This window comes from Suricata suricatta, chromosome 9 (genome assembly GCF_006229205.1).
Source record: "Suricata suricatta isolate VVHF042 chromosome 9, meerkat_22Aug2017_6uvM2_HiC, whole genome shotgun sequence".
NCBI classification, from domain to species: domain Eukaryota; kingdom Metazoa; phylum Chordata; class Mammalia; order Carnivora; family Herpestidae; genus Suricata; species Suricata suricatta.
The window spans coordinates 7,967,968-7,981,234 of record NC_043708.1 but is presented as its reverse complement, the minus strand read 5'-3'; the positions used below and the strand labels follow the sequence as shown (position 1 = coordinate 7,981,234).

The 13,267-nt window shown below is 54.4% G+C and overlaps 1 long non-coding RNA gene across 1 annotated transcript in view; it reads left to right on the top strand.

Moving 5' to 3' along the window:
- Nucleotides 1-6: 6 nt before the first annotated feature.
- The window catches only part of LOC115301497, a 49,298-nt gene continuing 36,037 nt past the window's right edge, over nucleotides 7-13,267 (top strand). Inside the window, exon 1 of the long non-coding RNA XR_003913138.1 lies at nucleotides 7-229. This is a non-coding gene — a long non-coding RNA (uncharacterized LOC115301497). The remainder of the gene's footprint in view (nucleotides 230-13,267) is intronic.

Here is a 13,267-nt window from a genome sequence, read left to right as displayed (position 1 = left end):
CGGCGCGCGCGGGGTTCAGCGCCCGGCGGCCAGCCCCAGCCTGCGGCGGCCAGCGGGTCAGCGCTGCCCAGGAGAATGAGGCGGGAGCCCGCGGCAACCTGCTCCTCCTCCTCCTCCTCCTCCTCCTCTTCTTCCTCTTCGCCTTCCTTCGGCTCCGGCGCCCCGGGCCTGGCTGTGGCTCTGCTGCGTGCCCCGCGCGCCCCCCGCCCGCCTCCGGATGCGCTGCTCGGTAAGCCAGGCCCTCCGCCTCGCCTCGGGAACAAAGCCCTTTCTGGCCGGGAGGCAGCCTCTGGGCCCCCTTCCCGGCGCCCACCGAAAGCCTGGAAGCCTGCGGGGCTTCTCTCGAACCCCTCCATTTCCTCTACTCTCAGACTCTGCCTGGGAGGCTGAACCGCCCTGGCGCCTTCGAGACCCGGGGCTTTCCTCTGCCATCGGGGAGGCAGATGCGGACTTGACCCGCAGGCGGGAGACCTGTTTGGTCCAGATAAGGGTATACGCATGTTGGTTCAGACTCCCCGGTGCGGGGGAGACTCATTTGCGGAGGGAGACGACTACTGTAGAGTGACTACGTAATGGGTGCCCAAGCCGCGCTGGGTAGTGTGCCTCAAAAACACCCAAGGAAGTCGGTTCCCCTTCCTCCATGGCTCAGATTTGGAAACTGAGGCCCAGAGAGGTCGAATGACTTAATCAAGGTCACAGGGCCAACATGTGAGAGACCAGGATCGGAAACCGGCTTCTGCACCAAGCTGATCCCTTTCCTAGCAAACACACTTGTCCCAGTTCTACTAACTGCCTCGTTTCTGGAATCGTTGCATGTGTGTGGAAATAGTTGTGCCAGTGAGTACCTGCTCGGGTGCCATACGTTGCCGGTAGCATGTAATTTTTGTCCATTCCTCCATCACATGGCTGCTAACGCCTAATGTGAATTGTAAGCAGAAGGTTACTTCTCTTAGTTAAGGGGAGAGACTAAAATGTTCCCCTGGGTGCTTTTTGTTCTGCAGTCTTGCTTCTCCCAGGCCTCTCCAAGGGTGCAAAGGGCAGGATTTGGGTCCTCTCCTGAACCCCTACCAGGCTGTGCCGGCTCCCGCTCATGGTCAGCCTCAGAAGCCGTGACCTCAGCCTTTCTACTGGGTGAGGGCTCATCAGGGCTACCTGCCCCCGGCTGTGTAAGTCTTGGAGATGGTTACTTATAGGCCCTGGGGCTGATCCCAGATGGCCACCGTTCAGGAATGGACCCCGTCAGAAATTCTATCCTGGCTCATGCTTGCCAGAACTTCGCACTTTCTGGCCTAGAAGAAAAGGGGCGAGGAGTTAATGTAGGTATGGGGCCCTCTGCTTGTCCCCAGGTGTCCGGCTTGCAGCTTTTCACTGTTGGCTTAAGTGCACTTAGGTCAGCACTGGAAGGGGGAATCCACATGGAATCCTTTGGTCCCGGTCAGAGCGGCTTCTTTAATCGACTGAGGCTCCAGGCTTGGCTGTCATGACATGTACAGTGTTCATGTCCGCGCAGGGAAAGCCCTTAGCGGTGACGGACCTCAGTTTCCCAATTCCCAGAGTCTGACTGGATGACGCCTCAGTTCCTTTCCAACTAAACACTTCTGTGAGCAGGAGGGGAGTGGGTTACTGGCCTGAGGCAGGGTGTGGGAGCTCATCAGACACATGCATTTGGACAGATAGTTCTGCACTGAATAGGCATGGACGTCCAGGAAGAGGACGTGGTTGAAGTGGGGAGCCGCAAGATTCGGGTTCCACCCGAAAGAAGGGAAGGGGGAGCAGTGCTTTAGTGGATTAATTATTGCTCTATTGCATGGTGGCTATAAAATATCTCAAGGTGCCAGACTGAGGTTGTGGGATGGGTTAGGCTTTTCATTGGGAGGTATGACATTGGCCTCTAGGAACTGATGAAATACAATGCATCAATTAGATGTCCGGCTGGCTAGAAAGTGGCAAGCTGGTGAGCCTGCCTTCCTTCCAGAAAGAATCCATCATAGTTGAATAGGTAGGGTTTTTTCAACCTAAACAATTAGTCGTGCAAACAAAGCGATGTTTAGACTCCCCCCACTCCATTGTTTGCTGGTCATATTAGTGACAGGTGCAGTCTGGCCCTAAGCAGGGACACAGAAAGACCGTGATGAAACAAGGTGGGTTGCAGGGATGTTGAAACCCTGATGCATGCTTCGCCTGTTGCAGCTAAATCCATCAACTTGACCTATGGGCCCTTAATGGGGTTGTCATAGGTCTTTTAAAAGATGTGGATTAATGACCCTTTAAAGTGTTACTGAATCCGCAGCAAAATGGGCACATGCCTCACCTTTTCCCCAGTAACTAAACTCCCAGAAGGTTTTGTGACTGTTTGAAATTCACAAAACCGAAGCAAAGCTTTCTTTGCGACATGCTCAGAGGGTCTGCAACAGCAAGTGAAGCATCTCCCGTGGGCGCATCAATCTCCCAGTATCGTGCTTCTGCTCCTCATGGCTAACTGGTCAGGCTTTGAATAAACATGAACGCAGAGAAACAATCTTCGTTGAGTTACTTTTGAAAATGCTAATGTAATTACGAAAGGACAGTTTTTATGTCGTATAGCATATGACTGCTGTCCAAAGCCACACACACACACTGTAAGACAGTACTCTCCTTTCTGATAGTTTCATTTATAATCTTTCGGTTCTTTCCTTTTTTTTGCTCGTCACCTCCAGCATGAAAATGTACAATGAGGAATAAATTCTCCCTTTACAATTTTGGGCTTGTCTTTTACCCACCTCTTTTTGGAAGATCTCTAAAGCTGAGCTCATGCACACCATACACATAGTGGCCTTGTGTGCAGATATATTTTGGGTGCCTTCAATTTCTTTTGGGATGACAGGACTGGCGTGTGTCACAAATGCATAACAACAGTGAGGCTTTCCTTTGTTGGCATCCTGTCTCTGAACGGGGTTCTAGATCCTGAAGTCTTGCTCAGAGCTGACATGCCCAGCATCCTGAGAGCCCGTTTCCAGTGCCAGAGATTCGTGCAACGTTAGGGATGGACAAAGGTACCTGTGGGAGGCACAGATGAAAGGAACATCCCCACGGTCCAGGAAACCTGGGATTCGTTCCTGACGCTGTTGTTCATTGGCTCTGTGACTTTGGACATGTTCTTCCTGGTCTCTAGGCCTCAGTTCAGGCACCTGCAGCCAGTGTGGACATTTGCGTGTGTCTGTGTGTGCGCATGTGTGCGTATGTGTGTGTTAGTAGGAGGTGATCTCTCCAACTCTAACTAAGCTTGAAGAGTCCTCGGATTGGGATGCGGCCGGTTACTAATAGGTCCGGAATGCTCCGTACTTTAAAGTTACATAACAGCTTCAGTTAGACATCCATATAAACAGTAAGGAGAACCGGTGAATATAAAACATGTTGTATATTACCCTAAGCAAGGACTTTGCTCTGAACATGTGGTGACTAGGGCTTTCACCCTAAAGGCGATGATGCCAGCTTCCCAGTAGGATTCCTTGTGGGGTAGTGTCTTGGTACATGTCTGAAAAATCTAGAGTGAGCTGTGACCCTCTCCAGAGTCCATGTGGCAGGAGCCTTCATACACTTTGGGTCATTGGGGTAGGAAGAATATGTCGTTCTGTCTGTGCAACTCGAGGTCCTGGGGACTATGAGCTTCTGCCTCAGTCTCCGGCCGTTCCTGGAAGGTAAGGAGGGGAGGTGTGTAATTACTGTTTGCAGTTGTTTTGAAAATGGAAAGTACTTTAATTAGAGCCTTGAACCCAGCTGAAGCTGAAAAAACGGTGAGAAGTTTGTGTATTTGGCAGCGGTATTTTTGCCGGATTCTCTGCAAGGGCTTCCTTGCAACACGGGAAGTGGGCTGCTGTCCGAGGTCTGCTCTCCTAACGGAGCCGCAGTCAGTGCAGATAACGGAGGGTACGGGAGGAGACAGGAGACGGCGGGGAAGGGACCCAGCAGTCCTTAAATATGTAGTCTCCATCTAGATGTCCTGTTCTAGATGAGGAACCCGGGACTGGAGAGAGTGTCACCTGGAATGTGCGCTCAGACTCGCACAGTTAGTGAATGGCCGAACCAAGGAGGATTTCACATTAAGTCACCGTGCCACACCTCATTTCCGCTGTCACTGCAGTGTGCCTGGCAACCAAATTGCGTCCTTTGTTCCAAATTTCTAAATAACACCATGGCACCAAGAAAGCATTCAGGAGATTTGACGTGGGGGACCTGTCGGGGTGACTTGATCCCAGAGATTCCTGAAGTCACTGGCATTTGTGTTAGGACATTGGATTCCTTGTCACTCTCTGTCTGATGGATTAGATTCCGAAGATATACGGATATAAGCTGAGCATTACCCAAAAGGGGTTGGTGTTGGTGGTTCTTTTGCAGAGAGTTAAAATAACCCCTCAAGGTCCCGTGTCGCCCTGGGGCTCTGGGGGACGTGATGCCAAGCTGGCCCGAGTGACATTTGGGAATGCGTTGCTGGCCCGCACCTCTTAAAAGGGCTGCAGAATCAGTTATGCAACAGAAGCTTCTGGAGGAGGAGCGTGACTACCCCTCCAAGATGCCACACGGGTTAATCCTCCTGAAAGAACAAGCCAGAAGGAAATAAGAGGAATGTATACCAGAACTTCAAGGCTCACCTGCAGCTTTTAAGGATTTCCAGGATTTGGGGGAAATGCGGGTTCTGAAGAAGTTTTCGAGCCCCTGAGTAGAGACGCTATCATAGCAGGCTCACGGAGCGCCCGGCAGAAGTCCATGCACAGTCATCTGTTCTTTTCGGATAGGCCTGTGGGTCTGGCCAAGTGCCACCCGTGCCCAGGGTGGGAGGCTCCAGACACACAGGGTACAGACAGCAAGGGGGTCCCCGGGGTCAGCTGGCTCCACGTTCTCCCAATCACCCCCGGGCTGCTGCTGCTTCTCATCTAGGGCTTAAAATCCTTCTAGCCCTGACGCTGGCCCTTCCCGTGCCACGTGGGTGGCGTCTTAACAACCAGGACCCTCCCTCCACCTCCCCTGGATTACTAGACCGTTTATCTGCCAAGAGCTTCGAGTTTCCTGATAGGTGATTAACGGGCAAAAGGAGACACAGCGTATTGGAAAACTCCACCGCGATTCACCTGTCATCCGTAAGATGCCGTAACCTCTCTGCACCCAGCACAGAGTTTTGAGTCGGTGAATCAGTAATAATGCTGCATGGCCCCCACGAGACTCATAGAGTCTGTACCCCTTGCCCCCAAACCTTGAGAGATCAGATGCCCAGGGTTTGCTGCTCTGGGCCAGATTTCTAGAACACAACAGCTATTAAAGTGCAGAAAATGCAAAGGCAGCCATGCTGAGGCATGGGAGTAAGGCAGGAGGGCATGGAAGTCTGTGACTTACTTATTTATTTATTATTAAACATTTTCTTACATTTATTTGTATTTATTTTTTGAGAGAGAAAGCAAGGGAGGGAGGGCAGAGGGAGAGAGAGACAGACAGACAGACAGAATCCCAAGCAGGCTCCATGTTGTCAGTGCAGAACCAGATACGGGGCTCCAACATGGACCGTGATATCACCAGCTGATGATGAGTCAGGTGCTTAACTGGCTGAGCCCCCCAGGCGCCGCTGAAGTCTGTGACCTTTGCTCTGTGATTACAAAGAACAGTATTTAGGATGTGGTCGTGGACATTATGGAAGGTCCATCGAGAGCACCAAGAAGCCTAGAATAAATCCACTGAAGATTTCAGATGTTTTCACGCTGTCTGTGTTTGTGGCTTAGGACGAGCGTAAGTGATGGGGGCAGCTTCACACAGGGTTAAGCCTCACCTTCACAAGCCCTCCTGGTGGGCGCAGAGTGATGCATCTTGGTCATTTGCCAGGCTACGTGCTCCGGTGATTGTTACTGATGTATGAATCACAGGGTCAGCAGTGGTGTTCCGAGGGTCACCGTATTCCCAGTTGACTCAGCTTCTTAACGATCTGTGATGAGCTGACATATGCCGCACTGAGTGTCCTGCAGCAGAGAAGCAGGTAGGGACTGTCCGGGGCCTCGTGGCTTTTTCGGGCACCCTGGGTTTTCAGCCTCTCTCTGCTAACCGAGGTCCTGGCCAACACCCGGCTTCATTCCGCCACAGGTGAATTGTTTCAGTTCATCATGGCCTTGACGTGACCCCCAGAGGATCCTCAATTGCTTTTAATTCACAGAGTGGATGATAACGACAATCATCTTCTTTTTAATCATCAATATTGACAAGTCTTTTATTTTTAGATAGAATGAATGTGTCTGGAGAGCCTAACGCACACACTGAAAATGATTTATAGACACATACAGTTCCGTTAGTGTGCCGAGAGGGCTTTATTGAATACTTCTAAAAAAGCAAGCCTGGCTCAGCCACGTGGCAATCGAAGGGGACGAATGGAAGTGGGGACCCTGGATTCTCCACCCAGAAAGCAGGGTGGAACAGTGCACTTGATTTCTTTTTTTTTAATGTTTTTTGTTTATTTTTAAGAGACAGAGAGAGACAGTGTGAGCAGGGGAGGGTCAGAGAGAGAGAGGGAGGTACATAATCTGAAGCAGGCTCCAGGCTCTGAGCTAGCTGTCAGTGCAGAGCCCGACGCGGGGCTTGAACCCATGAACCGCGAGATTGTGATCTGAACAGAAGCTGGACGCTCAACCCACTGAGCCCCCCAGGCGCCCCTACACTTGATTTCTTAAAGGGAATGTTGGGACTCTCCTTGGTCAGTGTTGCTGACAAGATCAGCATTGCCTCGGTCCTGAAATTTCCCTTAGATACTGATTCTGCTTCTACTAAAGACCGATTGTCCTCAGGCCCCGTCCCCAGGATGTTGCTGTGGAGTTCGAGAGCTGAACGTCCATCTGCCCGGGCCTGGCACCCATCGGTCGACCCCCCTCTGGTTCTGCCTGAGCCCTGGGATGGCACCCCGCCCTTCAGCCCACACATAATCTGGGAGACTTGGTTATTGCAGTGGAGTGCAGGCTGTCCCTGGGGGTAGTTAGGGGCCTGTCCAGCAGGGCTGCCTTCTGTCTGTCTCACCTGGGTGCCCGGGGATAAGCCTCTGCCCCACTCCGTTCTTCCCTTGGCTTCCTGGGTTGGCAGTGCGAGGACTGGGCCATGCAGGGGTTTTCTCCAGTGGGTTTGGGGCACCACCTCCACGCACGCACCCGGGAGCGTGCCCTGCAGCAGACCTGTGGAGTCAGAATCAGAATCTGTGTTTTTAACACCTCCAAGTAATTCTTCTCTCAGCCACAGCGAGATTCTAGACCCACACTGGTTTGTCATGGATGGCTGACCACTGATGGCTTTTCCTGCTATCGAACCCTGAGACCGTGGTGCCCCTCCCGTGCTGGCCTCCCCCCTCAGCTCCACCCAGGCCACCTTCCTCTCTCCTCGCCACCCTTTCTGCCTCCCCTCTACAGTGTGTGCTCCAGGGGGCCCCCAGACTCACGACTCCCTTCTGTTCAGAGTTCTGCGGTACTTGCTGTCCCCCTGAGGGTGGTGGCCGGGGACTTTGGGAAGGTCCCAGGCCCTGCACGAGCTGGCCCTGGGTCTGACCACCTCTCCTGCCTCCTTCCCCTGGCTTCTGCCCTGTGAGCCGCACTGTGGCCACTCCTAAAGGTGCTCATTCTGCAAGAGCCCTTGGGAGCTGGGGACCGACGAGGGGGGGCGCTCGGAGGGTGGGGAGCCGCCCTGAGGAGCTGCCACGTTCTGACCCCCCACTACTGCGTAAACCCGTGCAGAGGGATGTGCTGAAGCTCCCTGGAGCAAATCTCCAAGGCCTTCCCCCAGAGTACAAGCTGTTTTAGGAGCAGCCCTTTAACTGGGCACCGTATTTTAGGGTGACTCATCACCGGACAGGGTTATCAAAGTAGGTCTAGAAATCTCTTTCCGAAGAAGTTTCTAGAAAGAGGCTAGATTTTTTTCTTCCCCCTCCTCCTCCACTTTGGGCTGGACAGTTCCTTCCGCGGCCATTAATCCCTGGGATCCTGCTATCTGTCTTCCTCTTCCTTCCACGAATACCCCCAGGACACCGGCCACATCCAGGCACCGTTCTGGGCCCTGTGATGATCGGAGAAATGGTAGCTCTGGAGGGCCGGCGTTGGCTTGGTTTCTCTCGGACTCCTGCTCTGGCTCTGCCACAGACGGAACAGTGAGGCCTGGACATGCCTCCTCCGGCCTTTATCTTCTCCCAGCAGGGAAGACGAGCTGGGGCCTGTGTGTCAGGCGCGGCTCTCCTGGGGCCTGGGGCAAGCACCGCAAACTGGACTCAGAAATATCAATCACATGGTGAGGAGGAGGGAAAGACGGACCGTCTTGGGGTGTCTGCCTCCGAGGCAAGCGAGTGCGTAACTGGGTGGAGATCCAGAAGATAGGAGGAGCCTTGGCGATGGGCTAGGTAGTCGGTACCGGGAGCTGGTTTGGGTCCTCTCGAAGCCAGCCTGCCCAGCAGTGTATCAGCGTGGAGAAGGCCGTGAAAACTTCCGGCCCTTCTGCACCCCGGCCATTGTAGATGCTTCTTGAATCTTCTAGGAGGGGGAATGTCCATGCTCAGCTTTGGCATTCTTGCAGATTCTTGCTCTGTATACGTTGACCAAGCCTTTACTGAGTCCATCAGGCAGAAGGAGGATGGTAGACCAGGTGTCCTTGTTCCTGCAGTCACTCTGAGACCCTGGAAAGATGGGTTTGGACAGAAGAGACTGGGGGCATCTGAGGTCAGCCTTGAGAGATGAATAGCGACTGTCAAGCAGCGGTGAGGCGGAAGGGCATTCCAGGAGGGAAGGTAGAAGCAGATGCCGAGGAGGCTGGGCCCCTGGGGAGGGGTGAATGAGGGGGTGGCGGAGGGCTGTAGTGTTCCGCTGCGGGAGCAAGTGCACCAGTCTTGGCCCGATGGGTGTGGGTCTTCCGTGCTGGGATAAGGAATGTTTCATGTCTTAGAAGCGATGGGGAGCCACGGGAGGTGTTTGAGTGAGAGTGCAGGTTTTAAAAAGCCAGCTGGTGGTCCTGTTTCATGCTCCCTCCGTAACTTCTCCATTATAGTGGAGACACATGGAATGTTCAGGAAGACCGGCCGTGTGGATATAAGCATGATTGTCTGGGCTGTGACCTCCAGGCCATTTTTCCCAATTGCACTGTGTCCACTTGTCTGTATTTACTGAGTGATTCTCCAGGCTGCCCAGACCCCAGCCTCACTGACCCTGCTGGGGCTCGGAGGGAAGGTGAGGGAGCTGCTGGCTCAGGCGCTCACCGCCCGGCCACCGTGGACTCTGGCCAACAGGAAATGGAGCGGGCAGTGTCCCAGCCTGATTCACCGAGCCGTGGGGCTCCCTGCACCTCTGCAAATGCATTCAGGCTGCTCCTGGCCTAAAAACAATGCTCCCAGACCTACATCCACAGCTGACAGCGTCCAGGGCAGATATCCGCCGGCCGGCTTCCTGAGCGCCCCCAGCAACGGGCTTAATGTGTGGGAAAGGGAGTCTGTGTCGGGAATGAAGCGTGTGCCGCTGGGTGCTATGCCCATTGGCTTTGAAATCATCATGCTCGGCAAGGCGGCGACTTGCATAGACCTGGTGGGGCCAATGGGACACGAGGAAGAAGGTTCTAGGGGTCACTTCTGTCTTCACTTTCACCGTCTCATTGCTGAGGGGAGGAGAGAGAGGGAGAAAGAGAGAGAGAGTGAAAGCCTGTTCCACAGGCCAGTGGGTAAATTTTTAGCAGTTTCTGGGGAGTTTGGCCCTGGCAAAGAGCCTTCCTTGGGACAGGCTGAGTGCCAAATCATGCCAAGGGCACAGCATCCCGGGCAGTGTGGAGAGCTGCCGTGTGCTAGAGAGTTCACTGCCCCAGAACGTGGGCCCGGGAAGGAATGCAGCTCCAGCCTCCCACTGGCCCTGTTTATAGGTCAGCACACCGAGGCCCAGAGACATGAGGCTACCGGCCCAAGGTTGCACAGTGGGCTTGCAGCCCAGCGGGGCATCGGATCGTTCCAGAGTCAGCCATGATCTCCGAGGCTGGCCAGTGCCCAGTGTTGGCAGGCATCCACGTGGCAATGGACAGTATGTACTCACGCTGCCTTGCCGCCAGCCGGGCACGGAGGACGTGGCTTTCTCCTTGTTCCTGTGCCTTTCGTCTCGGAAGCCAGGGCGAGAGCCAGGGGCTTGGGCAATCAGAGTCGGCGGGGGCTGGGCATGACGCCTATATGTCTGGCCCTTTCTTCACTTTTTTGGTTTCTGAAGCTTGCCTGGACGTTTAATGCAGGAAGAGAGCAATATTAGAGCAAATCAGGGACGGCTGGGTGGCTCAGTCAGTTAGCATCTGACTCTCTCTATTTTGGTTCAGGTCATGATCTCATGGTTCATGGGTTCGAGCCCTGTGTTGGGCCATACGCTGACAGTGCAGAGCCTGCTTGGGATTCTCTTTGTCTCTCCCTCTCTCCCTGCCCCTCCCCTGCTCACGCTCCCTCACTCTCTCAAAATAAACAAACTTCAAAAAATAGTGGGGCACCTAGGTGGCTCATTTGGTTGACTGTCCAACTTCCACTTGGGTCAGGATCTTGAAGTTCATGAGTTCGAGCCCCACGTTGGGTTCTGTGCTGACAGCTCGGAGCCTGGAGCCTGCTTCTCTCTCTGTCCTTCCCCCATTCACACTGTCTCTCTCTGTCTCTCAAAAAAAGAAGAAATGTTAAAAAATATTTTTTTAAATTAGAAAACATATATTGGAGGGGGGCATCTGGGTGACTCAGTTTGTTGAGCATCTGACTTCAGGTCAGGTCATGATCTCTCAGTTTGTGGGTTTGAGCCCCACTTTGGGCTCTGTGCTGACAGCCCAGAGCCTGGAGCCTGCTTCAGATTCTGTGTCTCCCCCCCCCCCTCTATCTCTCTCTCTGCCCCTCCCTTATTTGTACTTTCTCTCAAAAAAAAAAATTGGAGCAAATTAGACCAGTTCTCAGGGTCTGGTCATGGAAAGAAAGAGACTGAGGTCCCAGGAGCCCCAAGTATCACAGAAAGCCCCATCACATACCCCAGGGAAGCCGGTCACACTGGCTCTCAAAGCTCCTTGACGCACCTGGGTGTGTCACCAAGCGCCCTGTGGCATCACCATCCGTGTCTCTGTCCCCTCACGGCGGTGTGTTCCCTGCATCCCCAGCACCGGGGACAGAGCCGTGGCAGCACCGGGAGCTGCAGACCTCTTCGTGGCTGAGTGAGGGGTGCAGTGTGGGCAGGGGCTTGTACGACGCCAGCCCCGCCGAGCCCCGGGAGCTCCCCGGCTGCCTTTCGCCTTGTCCAGGAGCTTCTCCCAGATGCCAGGGAAGCTGACGGCAGTCCTGCTGGCTGACTCCAAAGCAGTAAAACCTTCAGGGCTTTATTAGGTAGAAATACACACGCAGTTCCCGTTCATAAAACGCACCTGTCACAGCCCTGGCGAACTTGGAGGGATGGTTCCCAGGCTTGCCCAGGTTATTGGCCCCACACCCAGGAAACACGCACATTCTGGAATAATCTTGGGAGGTCTCGTGCTACTGCAGCATGGGAAAGACGTAACCTGCCTGCTGGCGTGTTTCATACGTGTCACTGCCTTATTTACTCCTGGCGAGGGAGGGGACCGGAGCTGTCACAGGTGCAAGCGTATGGGAACCAGGCAGGCAGGCAGGGGCTGGCGGTGACGAGGACTTGTCGAGCATCTGACCTCAGTCCGTCTGGTTTTTCCGGTCAAGGACCTAGCACCTCCCAGATAAGAATGACAGTTCTCCGGTGAGACTGTGATTACGGGCAGGCCGATGCCAGGAGCACGCACGTGGTATCTGAGGCTGTTCTCAGGGTCAGACTGTGGAGCGTCTGACGCACCGTGTGATCTGGGCGACCTGCGTCAGTCTTTCCGAGCCCTTGTTTCTCCCCCGTGCAGTGGCCGTGATGACAACAGTGAGCGATAATCAGAGCTTTCCTATACTTGGAGCTTCCTCTGGGTGGAGACCCTGTACGTTTCGGGGGCTGTTTTATTTAATCTGAGCCACGGCACGGCTCGATAAAGGAGTTGGTTTTATTGTTGCCATTTTACAGATGAGGAAGCCAAGTTTTCGAGAGTATTGCTTGCTGCACATAAAATACTTCCTAATAGCGGCTTCAGACACGAGTCTTCTTCATGTTGCGCATGAGTCCAGGGGCTGCCTGGGCTCAGGTCGGGGGTTCACGACGGAGGCCTCACTCGACTGCATTCAGACCGTGGCGGGGGCTGGAATCATCCCGAAGGCTTCCACCCTCCCACATCTGGCTGGGAAGACGCACATGGCCTGGGGGCCCTGCGGAGGCCCCTCGGATCTCTGTGCGGTTTCTCTGCGTGGTCTCTGCAGCACGGCTGGCCAGTGAGCCGGGTTCCTGCGTCATGGTGCAGGCCTCCCTCTGTGTGTCCCCGGCTGGGCGTCTGTCTGTACCTCCCGGTACGGCCTCAGAAACCACAGTGTCACTTCCAGCGTCCATCCGGCTCCTTAGAAGCAAGTTCCGGAGGCTCCCACATTGGAGGTATCTGGACCCAGTGTTTTGATGGGGGCGGGGGGCACTGGGGTATTCGCAGGGCGCGCTAAGCCAGTGTGGACTGCTTTGGCAGCTTGCACGGGGTGGGCGATGGGCGGCAGAGTGTGACCCCAGCGGACTGAGCGCATCCTGTCGCCTTCAGACGTGTATAAATACCTACTCCCCTCTCCCGTCCACCTGCCAGACAACCCCCCACCGAAGAAGCAGGCAAAGCTGTGTAAGAGGCCAGGCGTCCGCTCCTGTGGTTCACAGAGGGGCGGGTACAGACCCTGGTGTAGGCCCCCTCCTCTCGCCTCCCCTCTGCGTCGGCCTCTTGATTTCGGCTCAGGTCATGATCTTGTGGTTCCTGAGATCAAGCCCCAAGTCCGGCTCTACACTGACTGTGGGGAGCCTGCTTGGGATTCTCCCTGTCTTTCTCTCTCTGCCCCTCCCCTAGTGGCTTGCACACTTTCTTTCTCAAAACAAATAAATACTTTTTTTTTAATAAAAGAAACAGAAGCATCTTCACGGGCGCTGGGTGTTGTGCCTGCTCACACCTCCTCTCCCCGTCTCTTCTCCCTCCCCTGCCTCCCTGCCCTCTCTCTTCCCCTGTTCCTTGCAGTTCCTCCCCGAGCTGGGACTGCACTGCTTCATTCTTCACTCTGGTCCCCACGTTGCAAGCCACTTTCCTCCCCTGGGCGGTGAACTCCAGGCTCTTGTCTGTGTCCCTTGGGCTGTGCCCACACTGGGCAGAGCATCCTGCTGCCTCTGGGCCTCTG